The following is a 24,399-nucleotide window of genomic DNA, read 5'->3' as shown; positions in this document are numbered from 1 at the left end:
GTGCAAGTTTAAATCAATGGAGAGACATTAGGGACACTGGACTGTGTCCAGAAGTGAGCGAATGAAAAGCACAGGACAGAGGGTAGTGCTCCAGACAGCATTCATACAGGATATCAGATACTGGCAGACCTTGCACAGAAATTATGAATGGAAAATCCTTAGTAAGGCAGAAATTGCCTCATTTTTTAGCTATTCTTGGCATATTTCTCAATACCAAATCTAAGGTCCCAAAACCATAACTAAAGCTTTCCACAGGGTTTAGTGGGTTTACCATGAGTCTGGTTTAGTATAGCATCATTCTCTTCTTTGTGAATCCTGTTAAATTGTTTCCACTCTCTCATCACTGTGTTTCCAGTAAAGTTGGATTAGGTCCAGACTAAAGGAAGCAAAAAAACCAGAATCTCAGTTGCCTGGCAGTAAAACATATGGATAGCTTCTGCAAACACCTTAGATGTTTTAACTGCTTGAGTGCTGAAGGCCTGTACATGGGCTGTTTCAAACAGGACCAAACAAGAGAAAACCTTCACAATTCTTTGTTTGCCAGTGATTCTCAGTGGAGTGTGTCTCCTGAGATTTTTCTACTTCCATGGACATTTTCAGTAGGATTTGCATAAAGAGCATCTACCCCTGGATCTCCTAAGGATGTCCAAAATACTTTTGTCTCTCTCTCTCTCTGCCTTGGTCCTTGTGTGTGCTCCCTGCTTGTGGCTAGCTGGGAGACATTCCTCCTGCATATGTACATGCTTCTGACATGTTCCTCTTCTGAATTTTTCCTGGATAATAAAGACTTAACAGCTTGACTAACCAACTCTCAAGGAATCCAGCAGGCTTTAGATCTGTATCCATATGGGGACAGAATACAAAGCTGATAATTTGAGGAAGCTGCCATGATTGCGACATATGCATGGAGCATGAGATGAGTTCTTGCTTGACTTAGAGAGGCAGTGGGATGATGCACTGACAGACACACATAGAGAGCAAGACCTCCTGTTCACTGTGACTTCAGCATCACAGCACCACTGCTTCTTTCACTCTTTGTCTATCTTCCTCTAATAGATAAGTAACACCCAGGTAGATAATAAATGAGACACTCATTGCACAGGGAGAACCCAAGCAACATGAAAATCTGTCAAAGGATGCTGATTTAATGAACACAATAACGATAAATATTATGTGCACAGAGGGAAATGGCCCAGCATAGTGGTGAAGTGCTGTGCAGATATGAAACAATTTGGTTGCCAACTGAGAAATGTGGCAAATATATTAGCTGTAAGAGTTATATGCCTTCCAACATCATCTTAACATAAACTATTAATTTTCTATTCTTTCCCTCTACCTGGTTAATAAGGCTGATAAAATATTTATTAGGTAACATAAAATATGCACAACACAACCTTTAACTGTGTGTTTGTCAGAGAAAACACATTTTAAAAAAAGAAACAGCTTATGAAACTTTGCTAAAACACACTGATCTGGACTCTAGCAATGCCTACAGCCCTGCACACATATTTTCCCCAAGAAAGTGCAACTAGTTATTCAATATTCTTACTAATGATAACTCTAGTGAAGCCCCAGTAAACCTGAATAAATATATATATTTTTTTTAAAGATTGGGTTGAGTATACTAGCTATAACAGTATACTGTGAATAAGTGGAGTGAAACCTGCAAAAGATATAAGACATCTGTCAGAATTTATGGTGTGCACAAACTCAGTAAATCGTTGGTCTTCAACAATTATAAATGTTCTTTTTTAGATGATTGGAACTAGATGGATGAGCTCTATTTTTACACAGGTTCATTGAAGGAGAAAAGCTGTTGACTATCAGCTGACGTGCACACTCACCAGGGACTAAGCACAGTCAGGGCACATTTCCCTGGACTGCAGTCAGTGCTTTACAGGCTGCTAGCTAAGGAGAAGTCTGTAGTAGAGTCAATGAAGGCAGACAGCTCTTCCTTTGGGAAGCACCAGATCAACACAGCCTCTCCTATAATACATTGCTCACAGATAAGAAGCTCAGGCACCATAACTTGAACAGAGACCAAATAAATATACACACACAGACCACAGCTCCTGGGACCATGCCACAAGACATGGAATCAACCACCCTCTCTCCTCTCTGAATTGGCTCCAAGCCTTGATTCTCTGGCTTCAGCTTTATATGTTTTTTTCATTATAATCAGCTTGACAATGCAGGGGGAAATGGCAGGGGGATTTTTTTTTCACTGTGCATGGACTCTCTCCTCATCTGTTACATGATTAGGTAGTTACATAAATTACCCAAGATGTCACATTCCTCACCCGGGCACTGACCTTTGAAATAGACCAGGCAACATGACTCTGAGTAGCTGGAGGGTCTATTTGTGAGAGGATTTGCTGAGCAGGGCTGCATTATAGAATGTTTTTTCCACCTACATGACTGTGTTCATCAGTGGATCATCATTTGCAGGCAGAGACATTCAGACAGCCATGATGCTGAGAGTTTCCATGATGTGTTCCAAAACTGGATGCACATCAATGGGATACCAGTAATGTTTCCTTCATCTTCCTTTTTCCAAGTAAAAGGAAAAAGGGCAATCAATCACAAATGCACCAACTTGGTTCCTTGTCTAGAAACAAGTAGATGACCTTGAATAAGATTTTTCTCTCCCATCACTCTCTTCACACTGGCTATCTGATCCAGAGCCCACAGAAATCTGTGAAAACTTTAAAACCAGACTTCAAAGGGGCCACAATCAGCCCTTTTTCATCTACCCTTTTCAAACATACCCAGCATTTGATGCAGCACAGTGTATTCAATAAATCTGGTGCCATTCACCTACAAACCACAAAGCATTTCACAGTCATTAACAACACATGGTAACAGAAGCAAATATTATTCAATGGCTGATTCTATGGCTCCTGAAAATGAATCTAAGTGAGGGGAAAAGGATTTATCCAGAATCACACTGAGTTAGTGCCATGACTGCAAAAGAAATCTTGCTCTCTCTTCCCTAAGGAATGTTTCATCTCCCTGCCTACTATTAATTTTGAAAAGACAGTGAAGGAAACACCATCCCTGCTTCTTATGGCACCTTCCCGAGGGTGATTCTCACATGTTGTCCTCTAACACACTATCAGAACATATTGTCCAATTCTCAGAAAGGGCAAAGCACCTGAGCAAGGCTGATGGTAATGCCAATAGACCATCTAGTGAACCCCAAGAGGTATTTGCCTCCGTGCTATAGGTCATTCAAGCATAATTGTCTAATCCACAGAACCAGGAACAGTGCTGGTTTAGAGATTATGTATTCCATGAACTAATGCCCTGTTATCCTGTGCACTACAGGCTTGCAGATCTCCACAAGAAGAACTCACCCACTTGGTTTTGGCCACCAAAAAAGAAAGCTTTTCTTCCTTTTCTTTTTCTTTTTTTTTTTTTTTTTTTTTTTTCTTTTTTTTTAGTAATTTTTAACAAATATAAATAAATTATTACAAATTTAGACCAAAGTGAAAGCTAATGTGCATTTTTACTAATCCTTATTAGGATAAAACTAAAACCCCCTGATATCTCCTAATCAATGATAAAGCTCTGACCTGCAATTACAATTTATTCCCTGTCTCTACTGAAGGTGAGTTTATATGAAATCTCATTACACATCAATTTGCAATGTGCTCCAGTTTCTCATGAGATATTGGATCTAACTGGTCTAGTATATTATTTCCCAGAAAAGGAGTGACAAAAAGGGAAGGGCAGGTATTGGGTTATCTGGGGAGGATCTCTCAGAGAAGCTGTGTGACATGATATCTTGCAGCTGTTTCAATGGATGGTCTCTCCTGCACTTTTCAAAGACAAATGATACACCAAACAGTCAAAATAGAATAGAGCAGCACTCTATTCCAGTTTACAGGAAGTCTGGGATTCAGGGAAAGGCAGGACATAGGGGATTTGAAAGTTGGCTGCAACTCCTGTACTTAAATTTAAGTTCCAAGCCCATCTAGAACCAATGCAAAGCTCTGGGGAAATGCAAGCTCTCGTTCTGTAGAAGCTAACAGAGCTCTATGGTTGTACCAGGGTCTCTACCTTCTGTATTCATTCATATGTGAATGCTATGAGCTCTCTAGCACAGGAACTATATTTTCAACATTCTTGTCTTTCATTTATTTACTTGTGCTTAATCCAGTCCATGACCAACTCGTCTTGAGGCTGCAAAGGGTGACCTCAGTTCATTTAGAAGCAACCCGCATATATTTCAGCTTAGTTCATTTGGTAGCATCATATTCAGTTTGAAGGATAATTTATCTCCAAAATGTAACCTTTAACATTGATACTTGTTTCTTGAAAGGTTGAAAGAATAAAAAGTATATAAGAAATAATATGTAAACTCAATGTAAACTCCTATAAACACAGCTACTTCACTTTATCACACATTCCCAGCTCATGAGGCTTTTGGATGGACAAAATAAGGGTTCCCTAATTTTCACAGGCCTGAACAAGTTAGCAAAATTCTATTATTTAAAAATAAGTCCACCATAATGGTGAAAAAAGAAATATTTTCCTTGCTTTCCTTAGTACTGAAAGACAAAAACTGGCTGTCAGCTGAACCTGAGCTCACAGATCAGCAGATTGACAATGCAATCAGCAGTTGACAATGACAGTACAGCTATCTGGTCTAGTTAACAATAGCCAGGGCAGATCATACAGCTGACAACAGGAAGAATAATTTTCTTCTTATCATGTATCCCTTTCTTAATCTAATCACATACAGAACAACTTACTGTCGTAGTTTGACATGGAAGTGAATTTTTTTTTTTCAGGAAGTTGGGTCAAACCAATCAGTGGTCAGGTTTGGATATTGGCACCTGGAGTGACCACTGAAAGTATGGACACGCCTCTGAGAACACAGGGGGTTAAAAGCAAGAACTCCCAGGGGAACTGTCTCTTTAGTTCCGGTCGTCAGAGAGTGCAGACTCTCCCCGCCCAGCTATGGGGAAGCCAAGCGGCCTTGTCCAGGTAGGCCGAGGGGGCTGAAGGTCTGGAACCGAGCCAGCTCCTGCGGACAGAAGGGTAGAGAGAAGCGGAGATGCCTTTGTCTCCCCCCCCTCAGAGGGAAAGAGACAGAGAGCCTGACGGCACTTGGAGATTCGGCAGCAGAGGAGAAGCAGAAAGGGGGGGGGATGATGCCAGGGTGGGAGTCCAGAATGCTGGGCAGAGATTTCAGCCGTCCAGGGAGTCTGAACTTTTAACCCTTTCCAGGAAATGAGGGCTTTGTAAAATATTACTCCTCCTCGATTTGTAGTGGAAGAGAGACAGTCTGGGACCTGAGATGTTAGAAGAAGAAATTTTTAGGTGGGAGGAGATGATGGAGTAGCTTTTGGCTGGACTTTTCTTGTTAGCCATGGACTGAACCAAAATCTCCTGCAATAGAGACTGCATTTTAGGGGGATGCAGTGGTGACCCAAGGAGACGTGCTTCAGCAACCAACAGCACAGGAATGGCAAGAACAGAGGAAAGCTGAGGAGGGAATGGTGATGTCCTCTGTCTTCAGAAAGAAGATGACCTCTGTTCTTGGACCCTTGGCCCCAGGGGAAAATGCGGGGGACTGAAGTCCCAGGATGAGAAGCTGAACTGTTGTCTCTTTGGGTCCGTGGCAAAGCATTCTTAAAGGAGCCCTATGAGCAGTGTGTCCATGCACAGTGGTGAGAGCACTGTGACATGGAAAGGAGGGTGTCACACTGGCAGATTTTCTCCGGGCGGTTGCCATGTGTGACAGGGAAACACAGGAGGTGGCAACTGTGTTTCCTGGGGGGGGGGTCTATGGCGCAAGAGAGACTTCTCTCTCCCTTGATAGATTGAGTATTGATTATCTGAAGGGTGGTAATTTGATCAGGAATCCCAGGTGATGTTTCATGGTGGTTGTTTTGGAAATTAGGAGGAGGAGGGGTGTTTTATAGGGTCTTCATCCTGGATTTAGTCTGTGTGTCTTCTGTAGTAGTAGTTTAATAAAGTTTTTTCCTTTGTTATTAAGCTTGGGCCTGCTCTGCTCTGTTCCTAGTAACATCTCATAGCATTTATTTGGGAAGGTGTATTTTCATGGGGACGCTGGCATTGTGCCAGTGTCAAACCATGACACCTACCTACTTCTTTCAGCTCAAACTAGCTTTATTAAGTAAAGTTGACATCCTACAAGGTAAAAGTTTCCAGTGTTGTTCTTAAATGAAACCATACCTGTAATAGCTTAACTGCAGATTTAGGTTTTAAAGATGGGGAACCAACACCAGAATATGTGTTGGCATGCAAAAACACACACTCCACATGCTGCCACCAGAAACATTTTCCTTCAAAATAAAAAGAAATAAGAACAGTAAACACAAGATTCTGAGAATGCAGAAATGGTAGATACTTTGGATCCTTTACCTTCTTTCTTGAACCTTGCAGTATTTTTACTTTAGATACAAAAAAGTAGCCAGCAGAGAAGGTATTACAAATTTTTCATTAGTAGGGATCTCCAAGACAGTATTAGGTCAGTCACCTGGGAGTATCAAGAAAATCCTTTCTTCTTCCTTTCTGCTGTGACCAAGAAAGCTATCTTAGCTACATGTGTTGATAATGAAGATAGAGAATGTGTAGGTTTCTGATATATTCTTATTTTTACATGTTGAACTCCCATATCTCGATACTCTCACATTTTGGGAGCCAACCCAGCAATTTAATTTGTAAAAACTCCTTCCCATAATGCTTCAGCCTAATTAGACTGGGAAAGTAACTGTCTGGAAAAGGTGTATTGCAATCATATGGCCCCTCAAAACCATATGGATTTTTAAAATGCCTTCTTCTATGAGGTCTTGTAAGGGGAAGCTGTCCCTAGCCTTCAGCTGTTAGGAAAAGCAATTACTCCTACCTATTGCTACAGGCCAAGCAGGTAATTAAAAATAGCTAATGGCTTAGTCAGCCACCAAGCCTTGTCACTTGCCCCATGCATCCTATTACATTCTCTCAGCACACTGGAATTAAATGTAATTAGTTTGTGACAATCAATCACATTTTTTCATCAAGGAGGAAAATTAGGGGAGTAATTGGGTAAAAGATGATTTATACGGCCCATTCTGACACAGGAGCAAAGAATAGTTTTTATATCATAACATCAAATCTTTTAAATATCACCTAAAGTTCTGCCAAGCCATAATTCTCACTTGGACTTTTCTCACACTATTATAGGTTAAAAAAAGGAAGAAATAAAATATAAAAGCATGTGGGTGTATGTAGACACACAAGGGAATAGTCACTCAGTTTGTCCTAGACATAATAAATCTTTGTATAAAATGGTTGGCTGGAATGATTTTCAGTTAAGAATTGATCTCATGAATCAATTAATAAATAAATTTGCTAATCTGTTGTTAGCAAAATTACCCTTGGGCCATAATTTTGCTAGTACCTGTGGACTCCTTTTTGTCCTTTCTGTCTTCTATTTTACTGTTAAAGTGTCATCATTCTTGATCATTTTATAATGACAAAAAGGCATCTATAGCAGAGACGAAGAAAGAAAACAAAGATGGCGTGAAAAATAAATTGCATAGAAATTAGTAAGTGCTACTATTATAGTAAACTAAAATTAAACTGAGGGAAAGCTCTTGCAAAGATGAGGAGAGAACAGGGAGTTAACCTGTCTGTGGCAATGAGTGATTCACCATGGCTGTAATATTTCACATGGCCAATCTAAATCTGGCCCAGTTCACAGTGATCAAAAGCTGGTACAATCTAGTGTGATGTTTGCTGTCTGTAGAAATCAGCTGATGGTTTAAATCTAATTATTCTCAGAGGGCAGAAGTTGGTAGTGTAAGGATGCTGCCCAGGAAGCTCAGAAGACCGATGGTTATTTGCCCAAGCAAAACCTTTCCTGCTCATTTATTCTCATCACAGCTTAAGGGGACCAAACAACTGAATGCTGCAGGGCCACATCTGACTATTATTTGTGTACTGAAACTGTAGTAACACACCTCTATTCCCCGTCAGGCAATAAGAATACAAATAAAGAGAATAAACATACAAAATTTCTAATCAATTCAAAGGCCATTTTTTCTGTCCCTGAGAGGAAATTCACTAAATATTCACTTTCTCATACAACATTTATTGCCTTTCATTAACACCAGATGAAACACAGTCTCTAAAACCAGGATAATATTTCCTTAATTCCCCAAGTGCTGGCTTTGCAAACTCAAGCACACATTTAGCAGCAAATTAAGTTTTTCTTCTGGCACCAATCAGTGCAGTCTGCAGTCCTGCATGATGTGACACAGCCACAGATCCCTCTCTCTTTACATGAGGGTCATGTCATGGCTGTCCATAAACCTCTGAATCTGATGGACTGCCATCACAGGGTTAAATCTCAGTTCATATCTTGCTGACTGCATGGGAAGATATGCACATAATATTCAGTTCTCTCTCTAATGAAGAAGTCTATTTGGAGAGCTAGAAGGAAGCACAATCTGTAAATATTTATAGTGTTTGTCAAAACTACAATGCACATGGGACTCAGAATGCATCCCACAAGCCAGCCTGCACATTGAAGTAGCTCCATGTTCACTTGCCAGAGAAGAATGGCTCCCTCACAACCCTGCACCACTTAGCCAGAACCTGCTGAAGAAGCCGGTCACAGAACCAGCCTTACCACCCAGCAGCTCTGGGTAAGGAAAGATTGTATCAGGTATTTCACCTGAAAATCTCCTGCTCTGGCATTCATATCCAGGACCTTTCAACAGTGTCCTGATTTAGTCCATGGCTAATACACAATGTGTAGGCAGCCAGTTCAGTTTCATAATTGTACCCTCTGCATAATGAAACTGAAATGAAAAGCAAACACATCTCTTACTTCATACTTTAGTACCCACCCATCTCAAATAGGAGAGTGCCAAAGGAAAAAAAGACAGAACTGAAACATATACTTTGCATTTGACACTGGATCAGCAATGAAAATTTCAGCCCAAGGAAAGCTAGAAGCCTTGTAACAAATGTTTTCTCTAATTATCAATTTGGGGAAATTGTATATTGGAGTTTTAGAGGGGAATGCACACAAAAGCAGCTGCTAACAAGGTGCTGACAAAGTGCTGTAAGGTGCAAATCAACCACTGTCACTACTGTGGACTGCTGCTTCTAGATATTCCTCTTATAGTGTTATGAGGCTACACAAAGGGTGGTCAGGAAAAGCACAAAAGCTTATACACTACAGCATAGAATAAAAGACCTGTTCAAGTGGAGATTTGCAGCAAGGATGGAAGAAGGCTCAGAATGTTTCTACAAGCCTGCTGATATTGCTAACCTTTGTCATTCATATTGATCTTCTACTGAAAAATTAATGTTAAAACTTGCTGTTGTAATCAATTTGCATTAGAAATGTACGGTAAACCAATGAAGTCTTCTAATACTTAATGAAAGTAGCTCCACTCTGTGTAATTTTGCACTTTCTTTGCCTCTCAGATCTTTCATACTCCTCCTTATGATCCATTCTAAAAGATTCTCATCAAGAATTAAATTCAGGAAGTTTTTATGGAACAAGCATGGGAGCACAGATTGTGTGTTATAGGTTTCCAAGCTTCTCAGCAAGCTCATATTTGCAGGCTGGCTGCTGCTCCCCAATTATTTGTAGGTGCCTTCTTCTAGAAAAGCAGTGCAAAGTGTCAGCTCTGTGCTCCAGAGCAGAAGCTTCCAGGGCAGAAGCTGGACAGAGCAGCAAGGACTATGCCTGTGGCCCAAAAGGGAAGCCTGCAGCCCTCATACAGAGAGCTCAGCACCTGCTGCCTACCACTCTCTGCCTTCAGTCATAATTCTGTGTGTCTCCCCAGCTTTTCCATGAGTTTCCTCCAAAAGCTGAAGCAGCAGTATCACATGCAGGTACTGCTGTGCCCTGTCTGGAGTGCAGCTGGCTTGATTGGCATCTTTCTGCCAGTTAGCCAGAGAGCATTTGTATTTTCAAGCTATCACCCGCAGTGACTTCACAGAAAGAACAAGTATTATTCAGCACTGTTCAGTAGCATTAATCATAACACAAATCATGTTCTTAGGCTCATTTGCTTCATTCCAGGCTTGTCCTGGTGCCTTACTCACACTTAACCACAAATTCCCACTCTTATTCACCACTGAATAGTAATTTGATGGACACTGGGGTTACTACCAGCAGGATAGCCTTTCAAGCCAGTTGGCATATCAAGAGCTACTGATTTTATTAGTGCCTCTAGAAACTTAGAAAAAGCAATCTCTAGGGTTTTGTAGCAGGAATGCAGTTCCCAGAGTTGCTGCTACCCTGGCTGCCTTGTAGTGTTCTTGGAATCAGCTCTGGGGCTGAAGGATGGCAAAATGACACCAGGCACAGCTCCAGCAGAGAAAGCGGCTGCAGAGGTTTGTCTCCACACTGCAGGCAGGCTGGCAAATGAGTTGCCCACAGAACCTACCACTCTGTATCCTACATGTACAGTGAATTGCCGGCTTGGTTTCCTGGAAATGTTACTTTGTTTCTTTCCTAAACACTGCTCTGAGATCAGATGAGAGCTAATTCTACTGGGTAATATATAGTTCAAACTAACACTCAAATGTATCCAAGAAGAAAAACAAAACTCTACTTGGCATTTTCTGATGGCAACAGCTTGTTTGCTGCTTTTAGAGTAACAGCTGTACACAGTTGTCAGTGATCAAGTTCTGCAGAACACCCAGCAGCCACTCAGCTCTTCACATGCCTATTCTCTGCCTTGCAGTTATTTTGTTCCTTGCTAGGCTGCTTTTATGGCCAGATGTTGCTATAATACAAGTAATCTGCTCTGGAGGCTTGGTAGATGTTGCACAGGTCAATATGAGATGGGGGGGATAATATAAATAATGGGAACACATCCCAACCTGACCTACAGACTTAAGGGACACCTTCACAATCATATTCCTTCTATCAAGTAGGATTTATGTGTTTGCATAACCTCACCATTGCCAGAGAGGGACAGCAATAAGCATTTCAACTTAACCTCACAGCAGAACTAAAACTTAAATATATATGTCTCAGTATGATCTAGACTTGCAATATGGGAAACATTGGCTGGAGGCAAGAGAATGAAAAACCCTCAAATCATGAACTGGAACAAAACAAGTGGAATGCAAGAAGGGCCTTTAAACAAGCATGGCAACACCATATTTTGTTTTAAATTATGCAGAAAAAATGGGAGCATAGCCAAAAACTCAGACAGATGGATTTTCTTATCTGTCAAATTAAACTAGCCTGCAGATTAATAACTAAAACAAGTATTTTTTCAGCACCCTAAGATGTTAATTTTTCTCTTCATTAAATGCACACTAATAGTGCAATTGTTGCACCAGTGCTGGGTTGAACCTATAATCCAATACTATAGATTGTCAGCAGAAATTTTTACCAGATTTCTTCCTTGCCTTCAGTAACTGAAGAAATTGCATTTCATATTGTGCTTACATAAAGAAAACTTCCTCAAATTCTAATGGTTGCCTTAAAAAAGTGATGGTTCTTCCTCTGGTGTCAGTGTAACTCATATTCTTCCCAATTCCTTTCACTAAATTTCATATCTAAGGGGAGGTTAAGACCTACCACTCTGACCTAGCAATAGGTGTAAGATTTGTGGTTAAGCCCTCAGGGCTGAACTGAGGTCTAAAAGTATAGTTCTCTGCCTGTGATTAAGCAGGCCTAAAGAAAGGAAAAGAAAGGAAGGTTGTTGTATTGTGTTTGCTTTTACTATTGTTATTACCCGTGTTGTTAAGATGGTTTGCCCCTGTTGCTCCCTCATATCCCTTTGGTTCCTTCCTTGTCACTCTCCCCTTAGACTACCCCTTGACTCAGCAGAACTGCTGAGTCATTCCTGTGTCCCCTCCCTGGTGCCCTGTCCATCACTCGGCAGCCCATTCCCACCACCTGGAAACTTCCATCAGGGGCGTCGAGTGATTGGATCAGGACCAGGGACCCCTCCCCTACCTTCCCTTAATAGGTTGTCATCCCTGTCTGTTTCCTCGAAAGTTACTCCCCGGTTTGTCCCTATTGATTGTTCTCCCCTTCCACTCCCCCCTTTATAAGTCGCCGCAGAGCTCTTCTCGGGGCTCTCGTCGGTCGGCTGGAGTTAGGTGCTGTTGGAGCTCCTGGAGCTATCAATAAAACCTGACGTTTGCCCCCGAGGAGAGTCAGCCTCTTTTCTCAGTGGTCTCGCCGTCCCGTCGCTCCTCCAGAGGCACTCCTGGCAAGCCCTTCGGGGAACCCAAAGGGAGTGCCCTCTGCCGTCGCCATGTCACCTAGCTGGGTCACTCGAGCGACCGCCGAGTGGACACGACGGCAGCTTGGCGCCCAATGTGTGGCCCGAGAACACCACCGGACCCCACAGAGGAGGTGACCGGGTGCTGCGGGGGACCGTTCGTCTCTTCAGGATCTTCCTGGTGGATTAGGCTGCTCTCCTGTGGCTCCGGACTTTCAACCTGTGGCTGTCAAGCTACCCCGGTGGGAGCAGACTCTGTTTTAGGGAGTAGCGCTCCCGGGGAAGGGTCTGGTAGCCTCTCCGGCACCCGAGAGGTCAGACCCCCACTGAGGCTCCCTAGCCGAGGATTTTGTCCCAGTCCCGGACTTTCAGCTCCTGCCCTGCCTTGAAGTTCGCAACTTTGGTAAGTTGATTCTTTGTATCCCCTCTCTAGCTAGGGGAGGTTTCTAAGCAACGCTGCCCACTTTGTCTCGGGGCCCTTCCTTGTCTTCCCTTTGGGTGGGGAGGGGAAGTTACCCTTCGTTTTTCTGGGCAGGTTGCTAAGCAACCTCTAAGTAGGTTGCCGGGCGGCTAGGGCAGGCTACATTTTGTTAGTTTTTTTGTCTCCTGGCTAGGGGTTGATTCTTGCGAGACACTTGTAACAACTGACAGTATGGGTGCACGGCTGTCTGTCTCGCAGAAGAGGCTCTACTACCAAGTTGTGGGTATCCTTGCGGGGGGGGAACAGAAATTTAAAAAATCTGAAGTTCAGAAGTTTGTCCGATGGTTGTCCCTCCATTTCCCTGATGTTTCGGCCCAAAAATTACTGCAGGTGCCGTTTTGGGACAGGGTAGGGAATGAGATCCTGAGATTAGGGGATCCATCCCTATCCAAATTTACTTATTTGGCTTTGCAAATTCGCAATATTGTCAAAAATGAAATGCAGGGACAGCCACCTGCTGACAAACTTCTCCCCAGTTCGCAACCCTGTTCGCAACCCGGTTCATCCCATCCTACCCCTCTATCCTCTCCCGCTGTCCCTCGTTCAGGAATTCTGAAGGGAGCAACCCGCCATTCGGCGCAGGGTCGCCACCGTCTCCCCGGCTCCCCACAGAATTCTCGTGACCCCCGCCCGGGCAGTCCTGGCCAGACTGCTCGGGATCTTCCCCATTCCCCAATCTCTCCTAAATGTACAGCCCTGTCCAAGAAACCCTCGGTTACGTTTAATGTCCCTGATCCCATCTCCCCTCAAAATGGTCCCCAGGGGGCACAAGATGGCGGGCACCACGTGGCGTCTCCCGCCACTTGTCCTCCTTCTCCCCATGATCCATCTCCCCGTGATCCTCCCCCTTCTCCTCCCTCTCTTCCCCAAAGCCCCATCCTTTCGGAACCTGACCCCTCCCTATCCTCTGGTTTTCTCACTCCTCCTATCTCTCCTCCCACCGACACCACCCACCCAAAGGTGACATCACCCAATGCCCCTCCCACTGGTCCCATTGTTGTCCCTTCCGGTCCCGCCCCTGATTCCCACGGTTCCCACGACCCCTCTTCCGGTTCCCACGCTTTGGTTTCCGGGGTGGGGGATGGTGGGAACCCAGGCCTGCCTGGTACCCTTTCTACCCTTTCGGCTGCACCGGTGTCATATGTCCCGCAGCCGAATGGTCACCGATCTCTCAGCAAACCATCAAGGAATTGTGTAAGGCCCAAAAGCAATTTAAAAGAGAGAGTGAGTATTTTAGGGGCTTATTAAAAGCCACTTTAACAGCAAGTGAATACACTCCGGCAGACCTAAGGGTTCTCTTCTCATGCCTGTTAACACAGACAGAGTTTATGTTATGGGAGGTGGCATGGGAGAGAGAGGTCCGAGCGGTACTGCCGGAGTTGTGGGCCAATCAAGAAACAACGTTAGATGCTGAGGGACGGATTTTATCACTTGACCAGTTATGTGGGAAGGGAGATTGGGTATCAGGGCAAAAACAGGCCGAGAAGATCCCAAGGGGGGCTCTGCAGCAGAGCTTGAAGGCGGCTGAAAAGGCAATTTTTAAACTCAAGCCTGAAACACCAATAGATAATTATGTATATATTAAACAGTCGCCTTCAGAGTCTTTTGTAAGTTTTGTAGAGTGGTTGCGGAAGGCCATCGACCTGCAGGTGCCGTGTGAAGAGGCCAAGTGGGGAATCCTGACTGAGATGGCGAGGCTCAACACCAACGAGCCCTGCAAAGCCGCCATCCTCAGTCTGCCCATGGATCCCACTCCCACCCTCCATTCGATGCTGGAGGTCTGCGAGAGGAAGGTCAACATTCCGCAGAGGGAGCCGCAGGACTGCCACCGCTCTACCAGAAAGATCTCTGCTGCAGACGCGGTTAACATCAAGCCGCCTCCCATCCCGCCAGCCGTTCCACCTTGGCGGTTCCAGGGACCATCGTCGAAAGGGACCAACCAGGACCAGTTGTGCCATCTATGTCGACAAAAGGGGCACTGGGTGCAGCATTGCCCCTTGAGAACAGAGTTTTTCGATTTCAAAAGGAGACAGGGGCAAAGGGGCCCTCCTGAGGAGGGGACTCAACAAAAAAACTGAGTGGCCAGCGCAGTCCCTCCCTGCGCAAGGACAAAAATGGGGTGGGTCAGACATCATCTGTGGGGAGGGACAAGAACTTAAAGGACCTACCTGGGAATCTCGACATTCCTACACCGGACTTGACTACAATCAAATCAATGGCTAGCACAGGAGAAGTTGGGGGGTTAGAATTCCCTTTAGGAGAACACCCGGACTATCCTAACCCCATTTTAACTATCGATTCTTCTTCTGGCTCTTTTAGGTTGGCCTTGACAGAACCTTTACATCTACGAGACAGCGATTGGCGGTTTGTGTCGGTCGACACTGAGACACCCGGGACCTGGAAGAAATTCCATTGTAAGTACATCGTCCTTGGGGACACCAAACACACGCCTCTCGACATTACCATTGCCCCGGGTCTGGTAACAGCTGATCCGGGGAGCTTGGTAGTATGGCTGCACTGTACTCACCCTCTGGTATACTTGCCAAAGGGCCAAGTGATCGCCCAAGCTCTCCCGGTACCTGAGCTCCTAGGGGACCCCGACCACCTGGGGTCCGCCCCCACAGTGTGTTGGACTCGGGTGCTGGGGAGAAAGAAACCTAGGATTTCGTGCGGGCTGCACCGGGGAGGCGAGTACAAGTATATGAAGGGACTACTAGACACAGGGGCAGATGTGACGATCATTCCCTCTCGGGAATGGCCGTCGCATTGGGAGTTGCAAAACGTGGCCGGACATGTGCAAGGTGTAGGGGGTATTCAATTGGCGAAACAATCAAAGAGCATCGTAAAAATTGAGGGGCCGAATGGGCAATTGGCTTCTATACGCCCATTCGTGTTAGACTATTTGGAACCTTTGTGGGGGAGAGACCTGATGGCCCAATGGGGAGTCACAATTGACATCCCGACTCCCCAGGTTTTTCAGGCGGCGGTCACTGATGAGCGCCCTACCCAGAAACTGAATTGGAAAACTGATGTTCCAGTATGGGTAGAGCAGTGGCCGCTTAGTAAGCAAAAATTAAAGGCGCTTGAGGAGCTCGTGGCGGAGCAACTAGCCAAAGGGAATATCCAGGAAACAACATCTCCTTGGAATTCCCCCGTCTTTGTCATCAAAAAACCAGGCAAAGACGAGTGGCGGCTTCTTCACGACCTCCGAGAAATCAATAAAGTAATTGAAGACATGGGCTCTCTCCAACCTGGGATGCCGTCCCCTGCGATGCTCCCTGAAAATTGGAATTTGGCAATAGTCGACATAAAAAATTGTTTCTTCCAAATTCCCTTACACCCTGATGATGCTCCACGTTTTGCCTTCTCGGTTCCTACCATCAACCGGGAAGCCCCAAGGAAAAGATACCATTGGAAAGTTCTCCCTCAGGGGATGAAGAACAGTCCATCTATTTGCCAATGGTATGTCTCTTCCTTGCTGTCCCCTGTCCGTGCAGCCGTCGAGGGCGTGATCATACACCATTACATGGATGATATTCTTGTTTGTGCCCCCACTGACGATCTGCTTACCCACGCGCTTGAACTGACAATCAATGCGTTGATTGCTGCAGGGTTCGAGCTTTGTGAGGACAAGGTTCAACGGATGCCGCCTTGGAAGTACCTGGGCCTGGAAATTAATAAGCGGACCATTGTGCCGCAGAAATTGGCTATTAAAAATAATATCAAGACTCTCGCGGATGTCCAGCAACTGTGTGGGCCTTTGAATTGGGTAAGACCCTGGCTAGGTATTACCAACGAAGACCTAGCCCCCCTTTTCAATCTATTGAAAGGGGGAGAGGAGCCGAGTTCTCCTAGGGCTCTTACCCCAGAGGTGAAAGCTGCACTGGAAAAGGTTCAGGAGACGATGTCTGCCAGGCAGGCCCACCGTTACCAACCGGGCCTGCCCTTCAAATTCATCATATTGGGTAAGCTGCCACACCTCCATGGGATGATCTTCCAGTGGGAGATCATCCAGGGTAGGAAGAAGGACCAGGACCAGAGGGACCCACTCTCTATAATAGAGTGGGTCTTCCTCAGTCACCAACGGTCCAAGAGAATGACACGGCCACAAGAGCTGGTGGCAGAGCTGATCCGGAAAGCAGGGGTCCGGATCAGGGAGTTAGCAGGTTGTGACTTTACATGTATTCACATCCCTTTAAAATTGGAATCGGGCCAATTTTCAAAAGGAATGTTGGAGCACTTGCTTCAAGAGAACGAAGCCCTACAGTTTGCACTGGACAGCTACACCGGGGAAATCTCTGTTCAGAGACCGGCCCACAAAATTTTCAATTTGGAAGTTCAATTTACATTGTCAGTAAAAAGTATTCAGAGTAAAACACCTCTTAAAGCTCTGACAGTTTTTACCGACGCATCCGGAGCATCCCACAAGTCAGTGGTGACTTGGAGGGATCCTCAGACTCAGCGGTGGGAGGCAGATATTGCCGAGGTAGAGGGATCACCCCAAATAGCTGAGTTGGCTGCAGTCGTCAGAGCCTTTGAGAGGTTCTCTGAACCGTTTAATTTGGTCACAGATTCGGCCTATGTAGCGGGTGTAGTGTCCAGAGCAGAAAATGCAATACTGCAGGAGGTGTCCAACATCCCTCTGTATAACTTGCTCTCAAAATTGGTAAAATTAGTCTCCCACCGAGAGCAACCATACTATGTGATGCATGTAAGGTCACACACAGACCTGCCGGGGTTCATCGCTGAGGGCAATCGGCGTGCCGATGCCCTTGCGGCTGCAGCAGTTAGGATGGCTCCCTGACGTGTTCCAACAAGCCAAGATCAGCCACCAGCTTTTCCATCAGAATGCGCCAGGCCTGGTTCGTCAATTCCATTTTACCCGTGAGCAGGCACGGGCAATTGTGGCCACATGTCCTTCATGCCAATCGCATTCCCTACCCTCTTTGAGTGCAGGAGCCAACCCTCGCGGGTTGCACAGCTGTGAGGTGTGGCAGACAGACGTGACTCATGTCGCGTCCTTTGGCAGACTGAAATACGTACACGTCTCCATTGATACCTTCTCTGGTGCAGTGTACGCCTCTGCCCACGCAGGGGAGAAGGCGGCAGATACAAAAAAACATCTAGTACAGGCCTTCTCCATGCTCGGCGTTCCGAGGGTCATCAAAACAGATAACGGCCCAGCGTACAAATCCAAGGAATTCTGAAGCTTCCTGCAGCAATGGGGAGTAGAACATAAGACTGGCATCCCCTACTCCCCGACAGGTCAAGCCGTGGTGGAAAGGGCTCACCAGAGTCTCAAGAGGATCTTACACCAACAACAGCCGACTATGAAGGTGGAGCCCCCCCAGGTCCCGTTGTCAAGAGCATTGTTCACGTTGAATTTTTTAAATTGCTCTTTTGAAAATCTAAACCCGCCGATCGCTAGGCACTTTACTAACAGTGCACAAGCCAGCCTAAAGGCCAGACCTCCTGTGCTGGTCAAGAATCCGGAGACGTGGGAGCAGGAGGGGCCCTATGACATGATAACCTGGGGGCGTGGATACGCTTGCGTGTCCACCCCCTCAGGTTTGAAGTGGGTCCCCTCCAAGTTTGTAAAACCATATGTCCCGAAGCTCCCGAAGAATGATAGTAGTTCCCAGGTAGGAAATGCGGCGTGGAGGAGGAGGCGACGCCGGAGGTCCTCCCTTTAAAAGTTAAAGTTTTTAAGTACCTAACCTTGCCTTGTTTTAGTTTCCCCCACAGATTTCCTTTGCTGGTGTCCCAACCTTCGGTAACATCGGAAATGAGCCCCATCCTGTTTGTGATGCTGACTGGCTGGGGAATATCTTCGAAGGATGGGGACTCTCTGGTTGGGCACAGTCATTACTTCGAGTTGGACTTTTAATTTTGTTTATTCTGAGTATTTTAGTTATCGGGTTCAGTGTCCTTAAACGGATGCTGGTCGGCCTAATAAGTACCACGGTTGAGGTGAATCGGGTCTCCATGTCGACACCACCAGAGGAGACCCCGACAGAGAAGCAACCATGGCAGGAGACAGCACCGACACAGCAGCCGTGGTTTGGGGACCTGTACCCAGAATCTGAGTTTTTACCCCAGACTGAGTTTACTTTGTTTTAATTCTTAAGTTCTGTTTAAGCATTAAGTTACATCCCCTTCTTTTTAAAACAAAAAGGGGGAATTGTTGTATTGTGTTTGCTTTTACTATTGTTATTACCCGTGTTGTTAAGATGGTTTGCCCCTGTTGCTCCCTCATATCCCTTTGGTTCCTTCCTTGTCACTCTCCCCTTAGACTACCCCTTGACTCAGCAGAACTGCTGAGTCATTCCTGTGTCCCCTCCCTGGTGCCCTGTCCATCACTCGGCAGCCCATTCCCACCACCTGGAAACTTCCATCAGGGGCGTCGAGTGATTGGATCAGGACCAGGGACCCCTCCCCTACCTTCCCTTAATAGGTTGTCATCCCTGTCTGTTTCCTCGAAAGTTACTCCCCGGTTTGTCCCTATTGGTTGTTCTCCCCTTCCACTCCCCCCTTTATAAGTCGCTGCAGAGCTCTTCTCGGGGCTCTCGTCGGTCGGCTGGAGTTAGGTGCTGTTGGAGCTCCTGGAGCTATCAATAAAACCTGACGTTTGCCCCCGAGGAGAGTCAGCCTCTTTTCTCAGTGGTCTCGCCGTCCCGTCGCTCCTCCAGAGGCACTCCTGGCAAGCCCTTCGGGGAACCCAAAGGGAGTGCCCTCTGCCGTCGCCGTGTCACCTAGCCGGGTCACTCGAGCGACCGCCGAGTGGACACGACGGCAGAAGGTAAAAAGAAGGAAGAAGAAATAAAAAGGAGAAGAAGAAGGAAGAGGAAAAGCCCAAGAAAATAGAAAGGAGAAGAGACAAGAAAACAACAGTTTGGTTAACAATTTAGTTGTATAGATATGCATTTCAATCTGAGCACTGTGCAACATCCTTGGTTTGCTTGATTTGTCACCTCTGTTAAAGGTGAGATTTCATTTCTCTGCTTAGCCTAACATAATATTTCTAATAAGAAGCATGATTAGGCAATCACTGGGAAACTAAATCTCTTTGGAAGAGAAGGATAGTTCTTTAGAAAAGAAAGCACAGTAGGCCCTATGAGATAAGTCATTCCTGATTCGGAATAATTAACAGTTTACATATAACTTTTACAATACCCTGTAATTGTTTATGCCTTTTATGTGAGAACTAGATAGTAGGGAGAAAATAACCTTTATGAATTCCTTTAAAACAGATATAGTCAATTTTAGAATAACCCTGTGGCATGCGCACTGTGTGAAAGGTATAAATATGGCAAAAATATTTAGTAAAACTTGTGACCACACTTACAAATTAGTCAGGAAATAAACATAAATTGCAACATATCTGACCTCTCAGCATTAGCTTTTTAAGGATCCAAAATGCAAATAAGGAAATGAAAATTGCTTCATGTATTGCCATTAAGTTGAATGTATAGACACTTTTGCAAATGCCATGAGGCACCTCTGGGCATTCTTAGGGATCTAATTGTGTTTAGAAACACGACATCTGTCAATTAAGAAGCAAGTTCTGTAAGCAAGCTGCTGGGATTATGATGTTGCCAGTGTATCAGTCTGTACACAGCCGTGTCATGACCTGACAAACACATAGTTACAGCTTCCCACTCACCCCCTACATTTACATCATTCTTTAGCCTCACAAAGTCCCAGTTTCTAAACTGGAATAGTCTTCAATTCAAGACACTAGCAGCAGTTTGGGATGAAAAAATGAACTCCAGACACCGCCAAGTGGCATTTTACTCTTTTAGATTGTAGCACTGCTTCTCAGAACACAATTTAGGATCATCAATAACACCTTCCCAATGGAAATCGCCTGCCCTTGGTGCAGTGCTGATATCTGTGGACTGCTGGGGTGCCTCCTCCCCCTCCTCCTGCCCTCACTTCAGGGCTCGAGGTGTTTATTACACTCCTTTCCCTCACTCCTCCCGGCAGGGCAGCATTTAGTCCTTTATCCCACAGCCTCTCCCTGTGGCTGCCGGGCTCAGCTGTGTCCTGTGGTGGTCGTTTGGAGCTGTCTGGAACCGGCTATGCCCAGCAAGGAACACCTCTGTCCTCTCCTCACAGGGGCCACCCTGCAGTCCCTGCTGCCAAAACCTGACACCAGCACCAAATACAGTCGGTATTGTCAACAATTTTCACTGGAGACTGGTCCGTGACTGAGAGCTAGGAAGTGTGAGCTGGTGTGTTGGAGGAAAAATAATCAGCTCCCACCATGACCAATTCTAAGGCATGTGACAGGAGGCATGTGCACACTAATAAGGAAAAGACACAAACAACCTATATGGACATTACTCACGATTGATTTCCCCGGCTGACCCTCTGCTGGCCTGCCTCACCACCAAGCAGGTGTATTCACAGAATCCCCTCAGGGACAAGGCAAGGCAATTATCTACTGCTTCAGCAAAGAGAGATGACTTGACCCAGTAGGTTCAGGGCAAAATCACTACATTTTAGTTGCCATCATATCTCCTGGTGTTTGAGGTCAGTCTTCAATCTGAAGTATTTGTTCTCTAATGACAAACCTTCAAAATTGGAAAAAAGAACAAATCAACAAACTACCGTTCAGAACTGAGAAATTTTTAAATTTTCACCCTGTACCTATGACACAGGTTGACAACTGTAGACCTGTGCTGCTACAGTAACACTACCATCATCTGCTTCTGTGGTGTGCCTCCATGAAAGACAGCACACTGGGCAAATTTATATCTGCTCATCTGCACCTACCATTAACATGGGTGTGCAAATATCTGCTTCTACCATCACCACATACAGCTTTCCCTGCAGTTATACTGGATATTGGAAATGCAGCAATATCGCATTTTGGTGTCTCTCTGTATTTTCATGCCAGTCCCTTAGGAACTCATCATGTGGGAAGAAAAATGAAGTATCCTCCTTTAAGAAAAAGCCACATTGTCTTAGAGATGGCAGATCTCTATTTTTCCACTCATCAGATATGTTTCCATCACACCACAATGAGCTTTTAGCATAGCTACACACTGAGGAACAGTTTTATGTCCCCGCTGCCCTGATACTTTTCTTGTTATGATAATAAAAATAACCCCAAACCCAGAGCATCAGCTATGCAGAAGCTCTTCACCAGAAATCTAATTGCAGCCATCCTCATGCCCACCACAGAGGACATTAGAAAACTCTTAAGAGGCAGGAAGCTTGGGGACAAAATGCATAAATACCATTAGGCACCAAGTGAAAAGTTCCTCCATTGCATGTTCCTGAAGCAGCTTTTCCTCAGTCATTCCCACTCTCAGCAGGTAAGCAAGCAGAACAGCATGAGAGCAGAACAGCGTTCTGGCACTACTGCAGCTTGAACAAGCATTAGCTCTAAGCTTGAGCTCAAATTTCATACTAGAAACAGTTATTAAGGCCTCTTACAAATGTAAATCATAGGCAAAAAAGCCATTTCAGCAGGGTGTTTATGTGCATTTGAATAGCTGTTCTAAAGTAACAGCTCTTTCACACAGATATCTCTTGTGTCTTGAAGCTGGGATGAAGATCTGGGAACAAAATATTCTTGCATGGAAGAACAGCACTACTTAGTAATTAAGCACATTGTGATTCACAACACCAGAGGAATGCCAGCAGGCAGGATTGTCCTCTGATTAGGATAAAAAATGGATTCAGAAAACAAATCAGGTTTCTCTATGGTACTCTTGTGAGACTCTTTAAGGCTCTGTTCTCTGCCCACAAAACAGGAAGAACAGTGCTCCCTTGTGAGACAGAGAAATTGATCTCATTTGTAGTGTCCAGACTCTGCTCTATATGCTATTAAATATTATTGCATGGTACTAATAAAGCTGAGTTTATTGTGGTGGCAGGTGCAATCAGTGTCATGACATCCCAAGAATGTTGTGGAAAACATAAAAAAAAGCAAAACCTGTAACAGAATGGGTATCTATGATGGTTTTGGCTGAGACAGTTAATTTTCTTCATAGTAGCTAGTATGGGGCTGTGTTCTGAATTTGTGCTGGAAACAGTGTTGATATCACAGGGATGTTTTGAGCAGTGCTTGCACAGAGCCAAGGCCTTTTCTGCCTCTCACACCACCAGTGAGTGGGCTGGGAACATATAAGAAGTAGAAGAGGGACACAGCTGGGACAGCTGACCCAAACTGACCACAGGGATATTCCAGATCATGTGGCATTGTGCCCAGCATATAAAGCAAGTAGAAGAAGAAGGAAGGGGGGACACATGTTACACATGATGGAGCCCTGCTTTCCTAGAGATGACTGAACACCTGCCTGCCCATGGGAGGTGTTCAGTGATGAATGAAGGAATAAATGAATTCCATGTTTTGATTTACTTGCATATGTTGCTTTTACTTTACCTATTAAACTGTATCTCAACCACAAATTTTCTCACTTTTGCTCTTCAGATTCTCTCCCTCATCCCATTGGAGGGGAAATGAGTGAGTGGTTGTGTGGTGCTTAGTTGCCAGCAGTGATTAAACCACAACAAGAAATCTGAGGAAAACATGCTTTGTACAAATGTTTGAATGCTCCATGGACCATTTGTGATAAATGGGCTGTGGATTCTGGAAAAAAAGAGTTGGATAAAAGTTACTGGTCAAATAGAAGAAGAAGCACTATGTCAAATAGCACAACAGAAAGTACCATGGGAAATATTTTCATGGCACATATCACCAACCCTCCTCTCCTATGTCAAGTCTAGACCCAAAAAGAAAGAATAGGGTGTAAAAATTTTCCATCTGCTATTTTACTTTACAAAGATGGAAGTGAAATAATTACTCTGAAGAAGAGTATCTGAAACATACTAGCAAAACAAGCTAAGAAAAAGTGCCTATAGTCAGAGCACCCCTGTGCTGCAAAATTTAAGGGTCACTTCAGTGAACCAGAAGAGCATACAAGAAACAGCCAAAAGGCTTAATAAACTGAAGCACCCTGAGCAATCTGGGGAATTAGGAATTGGTTTATGTGGGCTTTTTTCTGGAGTTCACCACCTTGTCTACAGGAAGAAATAAATGAAAAGTTATTCTAACAGTTATGGGCTGGTGAGGTATGAAATGTGCCACATGCAGCTGCCTGCTCAGCTACAGCTTTCACTAACACACAATACCACCTAGGCAGCCGCTGCCCTCAGCTGTGCTCCTAGTGCAGCATACAACCCTTTTTTTCTAAAGGTACTAAAATGCCATTGACCTAACACTGTAGTTGGAAAAACCCTCAGTCATCTTGTCGGATTATATCTCTCTTCAGATACAAGAATGTGTAGATGTGGAGCTTTGGGTCTTTTCCAACCTAAATGGTCCTAAAATTCTATGAAATTATGCAAACACCTCTGCAAAAATAACATAACAAAATTTTCAGTTAAGGATAAACTAAAACATTTGAAATGAGACCCTGAGTCTTTAGATAATGGAAATCTGTGAAAACACAGCTTAACATACATCTTTGCTTTTCAGTAGACCATGCTGCTCTCTCCTGACTGGATCAGAAGTGGTTAAAACTGTACCATCAACAGAACCTCCAGCTCACTCTGTGCATTTCAATAGGACTAGAGAACAGCAAAGACATCTAAGGCCTGTTACAAATTCATGTGGCCAGATGCCAAATACAGGGTGGTCCTGGACAGAGGAAGGATATGAACTTTTCCACTGCTCATATT

General features: G+C 44.8%; 1 long non-coding RNA gene across 1 annotated transcript in view; it reads right to left on the bottom strand.

Moving 5' to 3' along the window:
- Nucleotides 1-277: 277 nt before the first annotated feature.
- LOC128803955 (uncharacterized) overlaps nucleotides 278-24,399 on the bottom strand; it is a 93,296-nt gene continuing 69,174 nt past the window's right edge. The window contains exons 4-6 of the long non-coding RNA XR_008435880.1: nucleotides 7,415-7,501; nucleotides 6,208-6,317; nucleotides 278-376 (exon numbers count right to left, since the gene is read on the bottom strand). This is a non-coding gene — a long non-coding RNA (uncharacterized LOC128803955). The remainder of the gene's footprint in view (nucleotides 377-6,207; nucleotides 6,318-7,414; nucleotides 7,502-24,399) is intronic.

Source organism: Vidua macroura, chromosome 2 (genome assembly GCF_024509145.1).
Source record: "Vidua macroura isolate BioBank_ID:100142 chromosome 2, ASM2450914v1, whole genome shotgun sequence".
NCBI lineage: Eukaryota > Metazoa > Chordata > Aves > Passeriformes > Viduidae > Vidua > Vidua macroura.
Note: the sequence above shows the minus strand (reverse complement) of the source record. Positions and strands in the feature narration are given on the sequence as shown.